We start from the raw sequence: 16,295 nt of genomic DNA on the forward strand, positions 1-16,295 counted from the left end.
TTCTTATTATTAAATTAATATTTAATTTGATAATCAGCTCTTGTAGGTGAATCAAATGAACAAAGTCTATGAAACTGCACTGAAGGAGGTGTGCAATGACGTAGGTGCCAAATGTTTTTGTTTGTATAGTCAACAGATGGCTTAGAAACTTACATATATTTATAGTATATTCTGATAAATATCTGTTTGGATTTAGTAGCGTCAACAAGAAGCCGTTTGCTGATCTGGCAAGAGATCGTGTTTTGTCGCCTAACAAATTATATCGAGGCTTCACCTCGGAGACACGTCGGTGTTCTCAGACCAGTGGCACGACAGAACATTCTGAAAGTTATAATATTGACATTAAGTCGCGAAAGTTTGCATTTCGTATGCAACTGGAACGAAATGTTCCGAATGATTCATGACCATTGTTTTCTTCCACGACGGAATTGTCTGAAGACTTTTATACCGAATACGCTATCGGCGTTGTTAGAACTTGCAAACGCTACGGTAATGTAAGTGTGTGCCTAAAATAGGTCAGATAAGATAATAATTAAAGCTGCTTTTCGCCGTCATCGCAAGTACAGACCGGCTGCACCACGTATAACGGTGCTATTTAACGGTATTGAGAGGAACAATTTAAGTAATAGAAGATAATTGAAGTGATGGAAGATATTTCGAGAGAGTAACAGAGAGCACACCTTTCAACATAGGAGAATTGCGAGCAAATGAAAAGATAAGAGGAACAAGTTGAAAATGCGAAGTGAGATAAGGCTGAAAATTGTGACATGCTTTTTTAATAAACTATTTAAATGGATTTCTCAGAAATCATTCCTTCTCGAAAAGATATCGACGAGATTAATATCGGTATTTATCGATCTCTCTCGAAGTATTAAAAGTTTCTTGATATATATTCGCAAACATCGCAGACTCTTGTTTCACGTTAAATAATTTAATTGAACAAAGCGATATGAAGCAATCTTAAACGGGGCTTGAGTGCGCTCGTGATAATTCGAATTGATAATTACAATCTCTCTCTAACTGTTTTCTACACGCGGAAATTTGCGGTGCGGGCGTAATTACTGATCGCGAGCAATGCGAGGAATTGTTGTTCGGGAGCTTTGCGAACAATTTTTGCTTTATTGCTGATATTTCGATTGATTGTCGCTGAACTATTTACATTTGAAAACTGCTTTCAGGCGCCATCTAGCGTTTGTTCGCGTAGAATGCGCGTCTCGTATGTTGGTTACTTCAATTCCTACAAGTTTCCTTGCCGAGTAGTTTAAAGAATGGAATGAAATTTCAATCACAGTTTTGGAGTGAACATTGTGTTCTTCCCTTGAAAGTATATAGTCGACATTTCAAAGAAACAAGTTCACGTCTCCGGTAAAATTGTGGATCACACAGTTGTCGATATAAAACTCAATACACAGGAAACTTCTGAATAACGTTTCCGAAGATATTAGTCTATCCTATCATCTGCGCTTGTCTCGTCGTCATGGAAAGTAAAGATTCGAAGAAATTTTTTGGGCGATGATCGCACGGTAATGAACAACCAAGACATGTTAATTAGCGAAACATGGTGCGAAGTATTTTACGTCTTGAAGATGTTCCCAGACTATGTGCAAACAAATGTGCGTTACGAAACGGTCTAGACACAATGAAGCTCATCAAATTGTCAAAATGGAAAACTATTACCAACGGATTTACGACAGTATAATAACATAATAAATAATAATAAATTATAATAAATAATAATAATTAATAGTATAATTGCTGGACAAACTCGTTGTAGTAATGACTCTGAATTTCGATAGTTTGGTGAGTTGCCAACTTCACCGAACCGTTTCGCGACTCACTGTAGTCATTGTTTACCGATAAAACTAAAACCTCTTCAAAGTTTTTCCTTCACAATTATTGAGGTTGCTAAGACGAGATAGACACAAGAATGCGCGATTATCGTCGATGCGTTTTTGTACGAGGTGTTGTGTGCGAAGTACAAATATTATCCGAAGTGACGAGTCACGAGTCACGCGTTTGTTCGTCGATGCGATGGGGACCTCGATGCGATGAAACGTCCACTGTAAGTGCTGTCCTCTACAAAGCGCGCACAGAATTCGAGAGAATCACGAAGGATATCGCTAATCGTAATTTCTTTCGTATCTCACCCTGATAAAACAGAGAAGCGGCATTTCTGTGACGTCGTCGAGTTTAACGTAAGGTTTTTGTAAACCCGCCCTGAATTTACGAGGCAAACATTTATTTATAGAATCCGCAATCTACGGTCTATCTAATCGAGAAAACGCGATGTGACACGCCAGGCGATAAGAGAAATAGGAACATCAAAAAGTTCCCTTATCTTTCGCGAAGTGCTTTCTTCGAAGCATCGAGTTCACTGTAGTTATTAACCGTTTAACATTAGTTCCTGTTAGCTTTGCATCATATCGCTGAGTAAGGTGAAAAAGTTTTATCTCGTTTGAACGCGCTATCGCATGCCAACAACTGTTATCAGATAAGAGTCTTTATATTTGCGCACGCACCTAGTCGGCGGTGATCTTGTTAGAAGTAACGGACGCGAAAAATCTGTACTCCTTTGATTTGAAGTAATATTTCTCGTAACAATTGGTCACGTATTTCGATTATATAGACTCACGCGCGCCGTTGCCATGTTTCTTGAGATATTTAATATTTCGCAACGAACACAACTTCTCATTCTTATTTACCTGAGCATCTCACGTTTGTTGCAATTTGTTATTTAGTTATTTTATTAGTAATATATTCTTTATTAGTAATATATGTTATTTAGTTACTTTATTAGTAATATATTATTTATTAGTAATATATGTGAATCAATTTTATATTGTCATATATATTATTATGTATCTTTACACTGTTATATGGATCTGTTATTTATTTGTTATTTACGTTATGACGTGCAAATGAACAAGATGTGTATAATGTATATTATTAGACTCCCGTCTTCTTTATTTGATTAATAAATTCTGTTCTTCACCTTTTCTAGCTCATAAATTTCGGGATTGTTGGGTCCGAATAGATGCTGTTTCTGTCATGTTTTTTTACATTTTTAATAATTATTACGTATAAACACATCATTCTGACATGACAATGTGTGATTTTAATGAAGTGTGATTGATAAATAGTTTGAAATAAATATTTCGGATGTAACATCGAAATAATAACGTTCATACGTCAATTAATTCTCGCGGCTTAATATTTATCTTTATGTATGGTGAAAGTGCAAAAATGATAATATAAAAAATAAAGGAATTACGAACTTCATGAATTTTATTCGCTTCAACATCGAGACCCTCATAGCTTCACGTATATTTCCACATTTTCCCCGCGAAACCACGCGCGACATGAGGAGACAACCCCGAGCCTCGTCTCGAACGCATTATGCGTAAATTTCTTTCCACGTAAGGGTCTACGCATGATATGTCATTAACTTTTTCCTCCTCCTCCTCCTCCTCCTCCTGCTTCTCCTCGCGCAAACCATCGGTCGCGCGATGTAATGTCTCTACTATGTTCCCGTGTTCCCTTGAATTGCGGAACAGCAAATATTTAATGACCTCTTCCTCGCAAAAAAAAAAGGAAATGTAATCGCGCGTGCGTAGTGTTTACGTGGACGGAGACACGAGGGAAATGAGAAGTCGTCGCACCGAGCAAGAAACAAAGTGCGACAGCGAGAATGCCGCGGTGACGCTGGAATGGCGATCGATTCTGACAATTTATTTATGATTCCGAGAAATCGTCCTCGTGACGCCCGTCCCTCGCGGCCGCGAAACAGTCTCACGAGTTTAAGGTCCCGACCTCGGTTCTCAATATCTATCGAAGATCACTTCGGCCTTGTCTCGGCAGGAAGTATCATGTAGGATGCCGAATCAACGATGCATATACTTTGGCAGCGTCTTATCGTATAACTTTTGTCGTATAACTTGAAACTTAATTTTCCCCGGAGGTGCAGACCCTTTCGCTACCAACGTAATAGACACTAAATATAAACCTTTCACTTTTTTTTTTGCTAAAACTATGTTATATCATAAGAAATTATATATAATAGGAAAATTGCTCAATATGTGGCGAAAATAAAAAAAAAAAAAATTTCATGTAAAATTTCAAGCTGTTAATTAGTGTAATATTTACTTAATTCGTAGCCCGTATATGCCGGAAGTGCGCGTGCTTCAAACAGAAAAATTTTGAAAAACATTGCTGTGTCTTCACATTTGAATTCAGAGGCTTAAGAATATCGGAAAGGTTTGTAGAAAAATTTTTACATATGCATGGGTTTTCCGCTAAATTACTGTTATACTACATTATTATTACACTATTACTATATACATTGAGAAAAAACGGTTGGATTGACAAAATCGGCGGTCACCGGCCATCAAAGAAATATTGGATCAATTCAACAAAATACAAAATACAAATATTTTTTTTCTCAGTGTAGTAAAACAAAGCAACACACATTTGCGTAAGTTCTGTATATACAAATACGAAAAGGATAGCATAATTGTATTAGTGACAATTGTTTCTGTTATTTTTCGAGTCATCGACTTGAGCATTCCCTTATTATCAACTACCTATCCTAATAAGTTAACAATCAACTTTCCGACATGGGGCGACTATGTCAAAATATACGTCCCGAATTTCTCGATCGTCATTTGTACACATGACCCGCACTTTATCTTGACCCTCGCTCTTTATCTCGTTCGCATTTGTGTTTTTTTAAGCGACTTTTTTTGATATAGTAATTTCAACGTAATTTATTAATGCATTAACATGTATTTTGTTGAATAGATTCAATATTTCTTTGATGGCCGGTTTTGACCACCGATTTTTTGTCAATCTAATCGCTTTTTTTTCTCAGTGTAGTAAAACAAAGCAACACACATTTACGTAAGTTCTGTATATACAAATACGAAAAGGATAGCATAATTGTATTAGTGACGATTGTTTCTGTTATTTTTCGAGTCATCGACTTGAGCATTCCCTTATTATCAACTACCTATTCTAATAAGTTAACAATCAACTTTCCGACATGGGGCGACTATATCAAAATATACGTCCCGAATTTCTCGATCGCCATTTGTACACATGGCCCGCACTTTATCTTGACCCTCGCTCTGTATCTCGTTCGCATTTGTATTTTTTTTAAGCGACTTTTTTCGCACCAGAGAGGAAAATAATATAATAATATCGGCACAGCATGCATTGCTCAATGTCGCGCGAGTTGTATCAAGCGAGAGTGTCTAGACACTTTCTTTCTTCTTTTTTTCTTTTTTATTATCTTCCGTAAAGTTACGCTGCGTCGACCTTCGTTTCTTCGTCCTTTTTCTTTTGCCATAAATATAAATTTCGAAATGATCAGTGACTCGCACTTATTGGCGGTTTATCTTCGCTCGACTCTCCGTCGCGCTGCGAAGCGCGTTTGAAGAGTACGAAGTTTTTCAGTTGTACAAACAACCTGCAACTGGAGCGTGCATATTTGTAATACCACTGTGAACATACACACATACACATGTAATGTCGGTAGTTACGGTTTACGATGCGCTGGCGCTTGTTGAAACACCAGCGCGTCGCGTAATCGTCGTCACTTCTATTCTTTTACCAGAATAAAAAATCTAGTATCGACGCGACGCGAATAATTGATAAGACGACGGACAGGCCTTTTATCCGAGGATTAAAATAGAAGAGACATTAACTGCGTTGCGAAAATTGAAATATCGCACGTACAGAGTACTGAGAGATCAGCGCTTTTAATCTCGATGATAAATATTGGCATATTAATCAGGAATGCGTTTCGAGAAAATATTTCAACGAGTTATCTGTGGCTCGCTTTCGAAATTTTTTCGCATAACAGTAATGTTATCGTTCTTCTTGCTGTTCTTCTGCTGGTGTACGTAATGTAATCAAAACTTTATGATAAAGCTGTCATATTTTCATCACCCAAGAAAGTATAATCTCATATTTAGCGAAATCCTCTTATATATAGGGCGTCTGAACATTCCACGCACATAGCAGTGCAAGTAGAACGAATCGAACTGAATGAAAATTTCGCGAAACCGAAAAGAAAATATTCTAATAATATTTAGAGTAGATTGAAGCAAGTAACACTCACTTGAATACATAAATATATATTTTTTTGTGTGAATGTTTTCTCATTGATCAATTAAACAGTCGACGTGACACGAAAAACGCAAGGGTCAAATTGCTACACGTGCTAAACACGTGAGAGGAGAAGCTAGTCAGCGAAATGGAGCGAAAGTGAAACCACGATGGTAATTTAATTACCTTGAACTAATCCATACTCGTCATTGTCGCTTTCCCGTTCGCAACGGCAAATGCGCTCCGGCGTGGGATTTTAATTTAATTCAACTATTTAACTAAAATTCCAATAATTCTTAATTAAAGTAATTGTTTAAATGACTTCAATTAAAAAAAAAAAAATTAAATATATTCGTACCAACGACCGCATCTGGCTCTTGTTCGGCCGTTTCTCTCACTTGAATATTAATTCCAATCGCGATTTTGCGATCCTCACGTTCTCGCCACGCTGACCCTAAATCATCCCCGCGCGCAGGAGATCGCCGATAATATATATTTCTTGAGGCTACACACGCGGACACGCATCGCGAAAGTGCGCGCGTTCGCCGCCGGCCGCTCGATTGCGTAATCGCAATTGTGCAAGTAAGCGCGCGGCTTATTTCGCGCGAAGATCACGGCGCTCTCCTCGTCTCGCGTGTCCATCATGGACATAATATACATGGACTCCGAATGCCCAATGTTCTGTCATCTAATAGAATGAAGCCAACATCTAGAAAGAGTGCGAGAATAGAGGGATTATAGTTTTCTTCGTATTTTGTCACTTTTTTGTTGCGCGTACATTCATTTCACATTTCCATAACATTATAGAGCGCAACAACACCCCGGCTAGACTGGCAAGTAAGTCTTAAATCTTATTGCACACTTTGCCTGTGCAGAAAGAGACAGAGAACAGAGGGGCTGTACATATTGGCTTCTCTTTTTTGACTTACGCGGAGTCTATGTTTGCTTTTCAACAAGAGACACAAGTCGAAACCTCATTCTATCTTTGTTCCATATTTAGTGAGTAACAAAGATAGAATGACACTTGTGTCGACTTGTGTCTCTTGTTGAAAAGCAATCATAGACTTCGCATAAGTCAGAAAAGAGGAGCCAATATGTACAGCTCCTCTGTTCTCTGTCTCTTTCTGCACAGATGAAGTGTGCAAGAAGATTTAAGACTTTTACTTGCCAGTCTAGCCGGGGTGTTGTTGCGCTCTATAATATTATGGAAACGAGAAATGGATGCACGCGCAACGAAAAAGTGACAAAATACGAAGAAAACTATAATCCCTCTATTCTCGCTCTCTTTCTAGATGTTGGCTTCATTCTATTAGATGACAGAACATTGGGCATTCGGAATCCATGTATATTATGTCCAACCTATGTATATTATGTCTACGGTCTCTTTCTACATGTTGGCTTCACTTTTCTGGCCGTATGCGGGGTCCATGCTGTCCACACTCGCGACGGACCTGCGTGTTTCCAATCGCAAATGCTCCCGCTCGCAGACGAGCGATCGCAATTCACGCGCGGGTTCCTTCTCACGACTCGAATTCACGCGTGCATTGCCGAGCGCGCATTGCAGGGCGTGCGCTCCAACCGGATCGCCGCGCAACGACGCGATAAGGATTTCAGCCGACGTATGCGGTGGAAATTGCGGCCGCGATATTTCACGTTGTATACGCCTAAACTGCGAGAGCATAGGTGGCGGGTGACGAGATAAGAGTAGATACCGGAGCGCGATACATACTGTCGAGCCGCGCACTGTGCAGACCGTTGATTGCGCCAGGTAGAATGGACCGGAACCGTCGTGCTTTATAAACTCCGAGAAATAATGATATAGCGCACGGAAGCATTTGTCGAGGGATTTGCTCGGCTGGGATCGGGCGATCGTCTCTCAGTTAGTTTATTGAAATGTGCGAGACGATATTGCCCTTTTCCTCTATCCCTTCCCCTCTCCCCCTCTTTCTCGGCCTTGGACGGCTTGACGAATGACGAGTTGTTAGGAAGAATTCAGCCGGATACACCTCGGCGGAAAAGCCGAAAAAAACAGAAAGGCAGGAGCCAGTCAACAGAACTCGCGCCAGTGGAAAAGCAGGAACTGTCGATCACCACCTCTGACTATCAGCGCGAATAATTCGATTGGCTTCTGCCTTTCTGCTTTTCTGCTAAGGAACGAGTTCTTCCTTAGAAACTGCAGGCGATGTTCCGCGACTTGACAGCACTTCCAGCAAATGAGCAGAAATACGTAGGATGGAAATCTCATTGACGTAATCGCTGAAAGATGATTCCGCAGTTTTCTCACTTAATCGCAAGTGAAAAAGCGGCGGGAACTATTTGTCTCGATACCGGCTACAGCCAATATCTCCTGAACATCATTTCCTGTAAATTCATGTAAGACTTTTTGCAATGTGTCTTCCTCGAATCATGTCTTCGTTTTTAATTGTTTCTTTTTTTGCAATATTGTGGCAAGATGTGCGCTGACCAGAGCAGCTATTCCGAGTTTTCTTGAAAACAAAAAATGATCTCCGTCTGGTGGTAATAAAAAGACTACTAAGTGCTAATTAACCGGTGCTCAGTTGGCTCTTTTATCCTTGATACGACTCTTCTTCGCATTCATTATTCGGTTCAAGACTGCACACGCGGCTCATTTCTCATGTGATCGCATAATTATTCAACTACACTAACATGTAGGCGCGATAATTGGTTGGAACTACATAAAAGTTACTTGTCTCAAAATAATGTTCTCTTAAGTCAATTTTTTCTCCCGAAATTCACACATGTCATACTGTCACTTCGGCTTCTGTTACAATCGATTTCTGCTTGCACATGTCAGCAGTGGCTTTCAATTCTGACAACTCGAAGTGTGACAGCTTCATTCGACATACAGTGTGAAAAACGTTTAGACACTGAGCGTAGATCAGGTCCAATTTAATACAAAATTCTTTCGTCATTTTGCGGTCATATAAAATTTTATTATTTATTTGTTATTAACAATTACGTAAAATGTTGTTATTATCTATTAATTAAAAAAGATTAGCGAATGTGATCAAGCACAATTGTATTTGTGTTGATTCTCTTTTTTTCTCATTTTATTATTGCTTCGGAGATTGGCGCGTGGGTAAGTGATAGACGTGATTCCCGCGCGCAAAAGAATGTAGTTTATATTCGCCTTGTAACGCTTAATGATGACTCAAGATACACGAACCTCGACCCACAACTACTTCATTATCAACATGAAAAATGTCTAACAGTTGGTTGCGAATCGACATTACGCGTTTTTCAGCGAATGAAGTTGCAACGCTTCAAGTTGTCGGAGTTGAAAACCACTGCTGACATGCATGCACGATAATCGGTTGCAAATATGCGAAAATTACTTCTCGAAATAATGTGTTCTTTAATTTAAAGTAAATCTCTCCTCCGAAATTTTATAGATGTCACATTTTACATTGTCAATTCGGCTCTTGTCTTAGACGATTACTGCACGTACACGTCTGCAGTGGCTTTCAATTCTGATAACTTGAATTTCATTTGATAAAAAGTGTGCAAACAATGTAAAAACCGAGCGTACGCTCATGTTGTCATTTTATATTTCTAACTTCTTTTTTACTACGAGGTAATGAAATTTTATTTAAAGATACCATAATGCTAATTTATTTATATAATCTTCTAGACTAAATATTCTCAATCAACTTCAATTATCAGGATTCGTTAACACTTACATGTTGCGTAAATGTTCCGGGTAGAAATTTAAAGCGGGGGTTGAAAAGATCCTAGACAGTTCTTCTCTACTTCCATCAAGGCTCTGCAAAGACAGGTCCACTTAGGCTCTACACGAAGATATAATGCTCTCAGAAATTAGCATCTAGACTTCTAACTAGGTAATCTTGATATGCCTAACTAGACTCTGACTGAAACAAGGAATTGAGGTCTTATTTATTACAATAATTGCTTATTACAATCATTCTTACAATTTTTATTACAATTTTAATTACAACATTTGTTACGATTTTTTTATTATATATAATACTGTTATTATTATTATTAACATCGAACATTTTTTTCTTTTTTTCTGGCTAACTTACCTATTCATATTGTTTATTTAAAATTACAACAAATTTTGTGACACTAAAAAATTCATATCTTAACTATTTAACTATTACCTTATTACCTTTATATTATCTCATTGTCTTAATGGTTTAAAATATAGTAAATCAAAATGCTTACCTTATAATTATCAACCATTCACTACTAATGGATAATCGTTTTTTTTATTAAAATTATTTCAAGAATCAGCTAACTTGCTTCTGACCGAGCTTGATTAGCACAAGTCTCGTTTGGAGCATCTGCGTCAGTATTCATGATCCATTCGCGAAATTCCACTCAAGACTTGCCTATTTTGGCCATATCCAGGCCATAAGATGGCATGCCTATTTTGGGGCATTCACGTCAGTATGAATTCATGGCCTATTCGTGAAATTCTATTAAAAATTTGCTTATCTTCGCCATATCTGGGACATGCCTATTTTGGGGCATACCTGGCTAGAATCGCTACTCATACTTAGGATCCATCCAAATTAATTTTTATGTGATAACGGAAAAATGATGAAAGCGCAAACGCACATGGATTGAGGAGAAAAGAAGCATCGTTTTGTTTCACAAAGTAAACAATGGCGATCTTGATACTTTCGCAGATTTCCGGTGCGATATCGCAATATGCAGAGGTCTACGTTGTTTCGTGGCACGCATACTGCGACGTTTGCGTTATGCATTGTCGGACGGTAGCGTTGCGAGACAAACGGCAAGGAATCCGCGACGTCTGCGACGCGACGGTCGGCAATGTCATTGTCAGCTGACGATTTGCTGCGGCCGTCGAAACTCGTCATGTCCGGGAAGTTGGTCCATTAACGCATAACATTCTCGTGCTAACGCCGTCCGTAACGTGGGCGTATCGTAATACCTTCGCGCGGTACCGCCACTTTATCGGCTCATTTGCGGCGGCGGCGGTTCATTTGGCGGGCGCGGGGACGTCGCAACTGCATCGGCACGCGAGTGCAGAATTGTGAAAAGCCGTGGGAACTCGCCAGCCTATTTGTCCCCATCGCGACGCATCGCGTGCGTGGCGGATGAGCCAGCTATTATTTTTGCTTAGATTCAACACACTTATTTGAATTCTGTTTACTTCTTTCGTTGTCCTCCCCAATTGTGTGAAATGCAGGAAACATAAAGTACAAATCATTAGACACTGCAGATGTTTAGATGCCGTATGGACCAATCATATGGCTTCAGTGTTTTGCAGCGTCTAATGATCGTATCCGTAATCAAATATAGATCGAAAAAGCCAGTGATTCGCGCAAAATGTCGATCCTAAAACTAACTATAATACCATAAATTAACAAAAAAAAAAAAAATGAAGCACCAAACGCCTCGAAAAATCAACCAATCACTTCAGTCATTCTAACTCTTCAGTGGAAATGGAAAAAAGAAATGATGCACAAGTATTATACGTTCATAATATAATTCAAAAATGGCATGAGAACAACTCATTCTTGATGTATGGAGTATCATTCCAGTATTCCACATTTATAGTAGGTCCGTAGTCGTGTAATATTGTACGTGAGATAAGCTATATAATACGTTTTACAATAAAATGAAAACTAATAAAAAGTTGATCTTTACATATATCTTTATTTCGACTATAAAATTTATTTAACTACAAACATTCTTTCTTTAATTAGGAAATTAAAGGCCTTCAGTGTTTATAACACTATAACATCTAAATTTTACTATTAATTTTAATTAATTTTCCCTTAGTTTTCTAATTAGTTCTCACAGAGTCAATAATTTTCCTTTTATTCTTCCTTTAATTTATTAATTTTTTAATACTAGTACATCATTCTTTTTTACTTTCATTTCCACTGAAGAGAATTGGAATGATGATTAAAACGTTTGATTGTCCGCGCGAAAGCGCTTGTGTGAATATTTAAATTTATTAGGTGAGTTAATAATTAATACCAGTACTGTATTCGATTGTGCGTCTGACAGCTTGCTAATTTATTCATTTTCCGTATGAATCATGTCATTCGTTAATTCATCGAAAGCTCATGTGAATTAACTTATTTGAAAGAGAAATATTGATGAAAGAGAGAATAAGTATATAAAAATATAATAATTTATATTTATTTCTAATATTATTAATAAATTTTTAAGAAGTAAGCTGTATGTAACATCATTATTATTACGTAATTATTTCTATACTTATTACTATACTTTATTTTAGTAAATTATTACTACACTTTATAACACCAATATTGTTGCCATTATTTCTTGCAATTTGACATGTGGAGAAGTTGCACACATGGCCATAGTAATTGGAAGATTCTGGACGATTCGCATATCGCGGACAAGGCCGCGCAGGCACTAAATTGTAAGATATGATAGGCTGTTAAAGTTGAGTATCACTAAGAAAAAAGTATGGCAATCTTAATGCTGACCAGACTTTTTATATGTTTCAATTAGATTTGATTGCGAGATGCTGAGACAAAGATTGCGACAAGCGCAACACGGTTAACGTCAGCGATTACCATCGGCGATCGATTTCACTTTTTCTCTTATGTAAATCGTCTTGTTTGCGTTTTTGTGTGTTATAGAAGCTCCATCCGCTGTTCAGTACAGAGAATGTCTGTTACAACTGTTTAATTTTCAATATAATGATTAAATCTTGAATCAAGTTTTCATTTGTTGTTATAATTGAAATTCAGTTTACATGGACAATTACATGGAAAGGAAATTTCAGTTCGTGCAATCAGATGAAAATTCGGCGACGTGACATGAGATCTCTGTTACCACAATCGAGAACATTTATCTGATTGATGTTGATGTTCTTCTGAGTTCTTGCAATCAGGTTTTAAGTTGAATCCACAGTACTGCAAGAAATCATAAAAACAAAGATACAAGTGCAATACTAAGAACAAATTAAAAAAAAAAATTCTACATGAGTGACTGAAAGTTCAATTATATAAGAAAACTTAGCAATAACTAAGAATAATCGACTAGGCAGAAATCTCTTACAGGAATTTCTCTGTTCCTGCAACCGAGTTTTTACCTAGACTCTATTCTTACTGAATAGAATAATAAATTCAGTTACACTAACGAAATTGTTTTTTTCCGTGTAAAATTCGGTTATGCGCAATTAAAATTCTGCTTTACACGAGAAATGATTGGTGTCTGTTTTCAGTCTTGACCTTGAGTACGTGAAAACCTTTGAATTATTAATTTCTAGACGATCAATTGTGAAAGAAATCCTTCAATATAACGCGTCTAATCGTATGATCGTCGAAGACTGAATTTTAACTGAGCGAAGGAATCTGTAGGCGCAAGAAGTTACCAGGTCTGTACGGATCTTCGTACGTGGGCTCGACAATTCCACGCAAGAAACGTAATTATCGCGTCGCGTCACGCATGCGACAGCGGTGCGTGACAGCCATAACACGGGATTAATCGCAGTTGCGTTACGATTAATTCCTCACAGGCGCGTTCGCAAATCAGACAACTCGCTCTCTCGCTGGAGGTCTTCAAGGAACGACACAGTTCGAAGAAAGCGTCTTAGCGGAAAGTCGTGGATGTACTTGAACTTTCGGTCATCCGGACCGTCGCGTGAACGTTTCGTATGCGCCGGTCGAATTAAAAAGGCCGGATCATCATGAAAGAGGCTGATTTACTTTGGACCATGACGCGCCACTTTCACATTAGCAGGTGCTCGGAAATCCCCGAGATGAGATATGAATGATTCACGTATGATGTTGGTCAGGTGACGCATATTATTACGTTAGGTTAATACGAGGATCGAGGCATTGTTGCACATTAGACAAATCGCTGGCTTTCGTGTCTTAGAAAATATTATAATTGATCACAAAGTTGTGTAAGAGACCAACCGGACGTACTTTTACAAAATCGCGTGTTTTTATAAGAGACAGAATTTATGAGATTCTCGAGGACTACGAGAACTTTCATTATGCCAAAGATGGTATTTTCCGTCTTCATTACAACGACGAGTGGTAATCTAGGTGGATTTTCCTAAGCAGATGCGCGATACAAGGCAGCAACGATAATCGTGACTGATCTACGTGATATCTGTGAGTGAAGTCATCGTTAGCTCTGAAACAACTCACATATCAGAACAAGGAGAACATTTTATCCGTAGTTGGTAGTATGACGCTAAGAGCACTTTGGGTTTCGTCCGAAGGTCGAAATACTCGGGATTAAGAATCGCGGCATTAACTGTGCACATTCACCTATCCGTCATGCAGGTGACAAAGTCGGAAGATAATCGCGGCAGATAACAATGTGTTGCTCGGTTGTACAGGTGTCGTGAAACTGATGAAACGACGCCCGTTACAGTCACGACAGAACTTCAAGAGATGTTTTATGACTCCAAGAGCGCTTTAAGTGCTCTCGAGAGTACGCCCAAGAGCTTCACGAGTTACAGATTCCTTATCACTAATCCTAAAATTGAAATTGAGACTACAATCGTCTAAACTCAGGTGTTATGAGTCACATTAGAGTTGCTTATCGGTGAACTGTACATACACAAATAACTGAAGATCTATAATCATGTAATTAAAGATCTTGCACAAAATTGTATTAACCAAGAAAATTAACGGTTCTCTTCTCACAAAAGGGGTAGAGAACAACATATAATATATAATAATGTAATATATAACAAGTATAATATAATACAATGAAGGAACAACAGGTTCGCGACAGCGCGTATCATACCGACCACTTTGCATCCGCCTTACTACAAGAAGAGCTAATCGCGAGGAACTTGATTCTCCGCGAGAAGCCGCGTTTGATGTATCGTGTCTCTCGGATACGTAATTACATGTGGTTAACGCGAGTACGCCGTACTCGTGCTCGGTATAAAAGCGATACGCAGTCTCTCCGCCCGTAATTGACGAGTATTCTCGCGAGAGAGAGAAACGAGACACGCCACGTAGAGGTCGATTCGCATCGGTAGCGGCACCGGGTATGACAACGACATGACATACACACATTCGCCGTCATACAGGTGCCGATATCCGTCCCGAATTACGTTACGTGGGACGGATAACGGAACTAATACCGCGCGGCCACTCGTATCGGAGCATTTGCTTCGCGCAAATATCACCGGCGCAAATGCGGCCCCTGCGGCACATTCGCGCCTGCATTGATAATTAACACGGCTGGTTCGCTCCGAAATCGCTTGTCGGCGCTCGTTAGGACTCGCTGCATTTATCGGTGCGCGATTAATCTCTCACACGTCGGCGTAAGAAGATTATTAATAAATATTTGACGCGGGAGAGAACACGCGGATCCGTTGGATTCGCCCGGCATCACCGTCCCGTGTAGCGACACGCTTTCCTTTTCTTTTTGCAACTTTCATTTGGGTAACGAAATAACTCAAAATCGCGCGACTGTACGGTAATTAGGCGGTTTTTCATTTTCGTCAGGCATTTTGAAAACAAACAATTCGAGTACTCGTGCACTCAGAGAAAGAGACATAATGGTGGCAACTATACGGGTGACAACTATACGAATTTTCCTTGTAGAATTATTGTATGTAGGTTAATGAACTACTTTTTGCAATTATTGCAACTAAAGTTGAATAATTAATTGTACAGATTAACCTATAAAATGGTTAAATGATTGAATGGAGAACTGTAAGGATGTTTCAAAGGTGGAGATCAATCGGGAGATGATTGGGGATTCAAAAACAAGAAAAAAAAACTGGTGTAAACCTAAGTCAGAAAATGCGTTATTTTTGTGTTATCGCTATTTTTATGTTGAAATTTCAAATTGCTTTGTTTGATCTCTTTATTTGATGCTAAGCAGGCTATAGTTCCACGTGATGCATCCTGGGTAGTGCTAAAGCAATTCGCAATTATTTCACTTTAATTATGTTATAAAACTCATAAAAACCATTTCTTTTTTCAATTTTGACAAAAAAATTCGAAAGCAAAGCAGTTTGAAATTTCAACATAAAAACGGCTTTTTAATAGTCTTCTACTCTTTTAATTAAAGTAAATCAATAAAAATGTTTGTGCTTGAATCAGTAGAAAGGATATTTCACCGATAATCAGTGAGTATTCACTGATTTCTAATGGGAACATTTTCACTTTATCGCTCTCTCTCTCTCTCTCTCTCTCTCTCTCTCTCTCTCTCTCTCTCTC

At 38.5% G+C, this 16,295-nt stretch overlaps 1 protein-coding gene across 1 annotated transcript in view; it reads left to right on the forward strand.

Annotated features, from left to right (window-relative positions):
* The window catches only part of LOC116840320, a 99,451-nt gene that overhangs the window by 38,290 nt on the left and 44,866 nt on the right, over positions 1–16,295 (forward strand). The gene's annotated exons all lie outside the window — the stretch shown is intronic.

This window comes from Odontomachus brunneus, unplaced genomic scaffold (genome assembly GCF_010583005.1).
Source record: "Odontomachus brunneus isolate Ranch 3 - 2012 unplaced genomic scaffold, Obru_v1 Obru_scaffold_009, whole genome shotgun sequence".
Lineage (NCBI taxonomy): Eukaryota > Metazoa > Arthropoda > Insecta > Hymenoptera > Formicidae > Odontomachus > Odontomachus brunneus.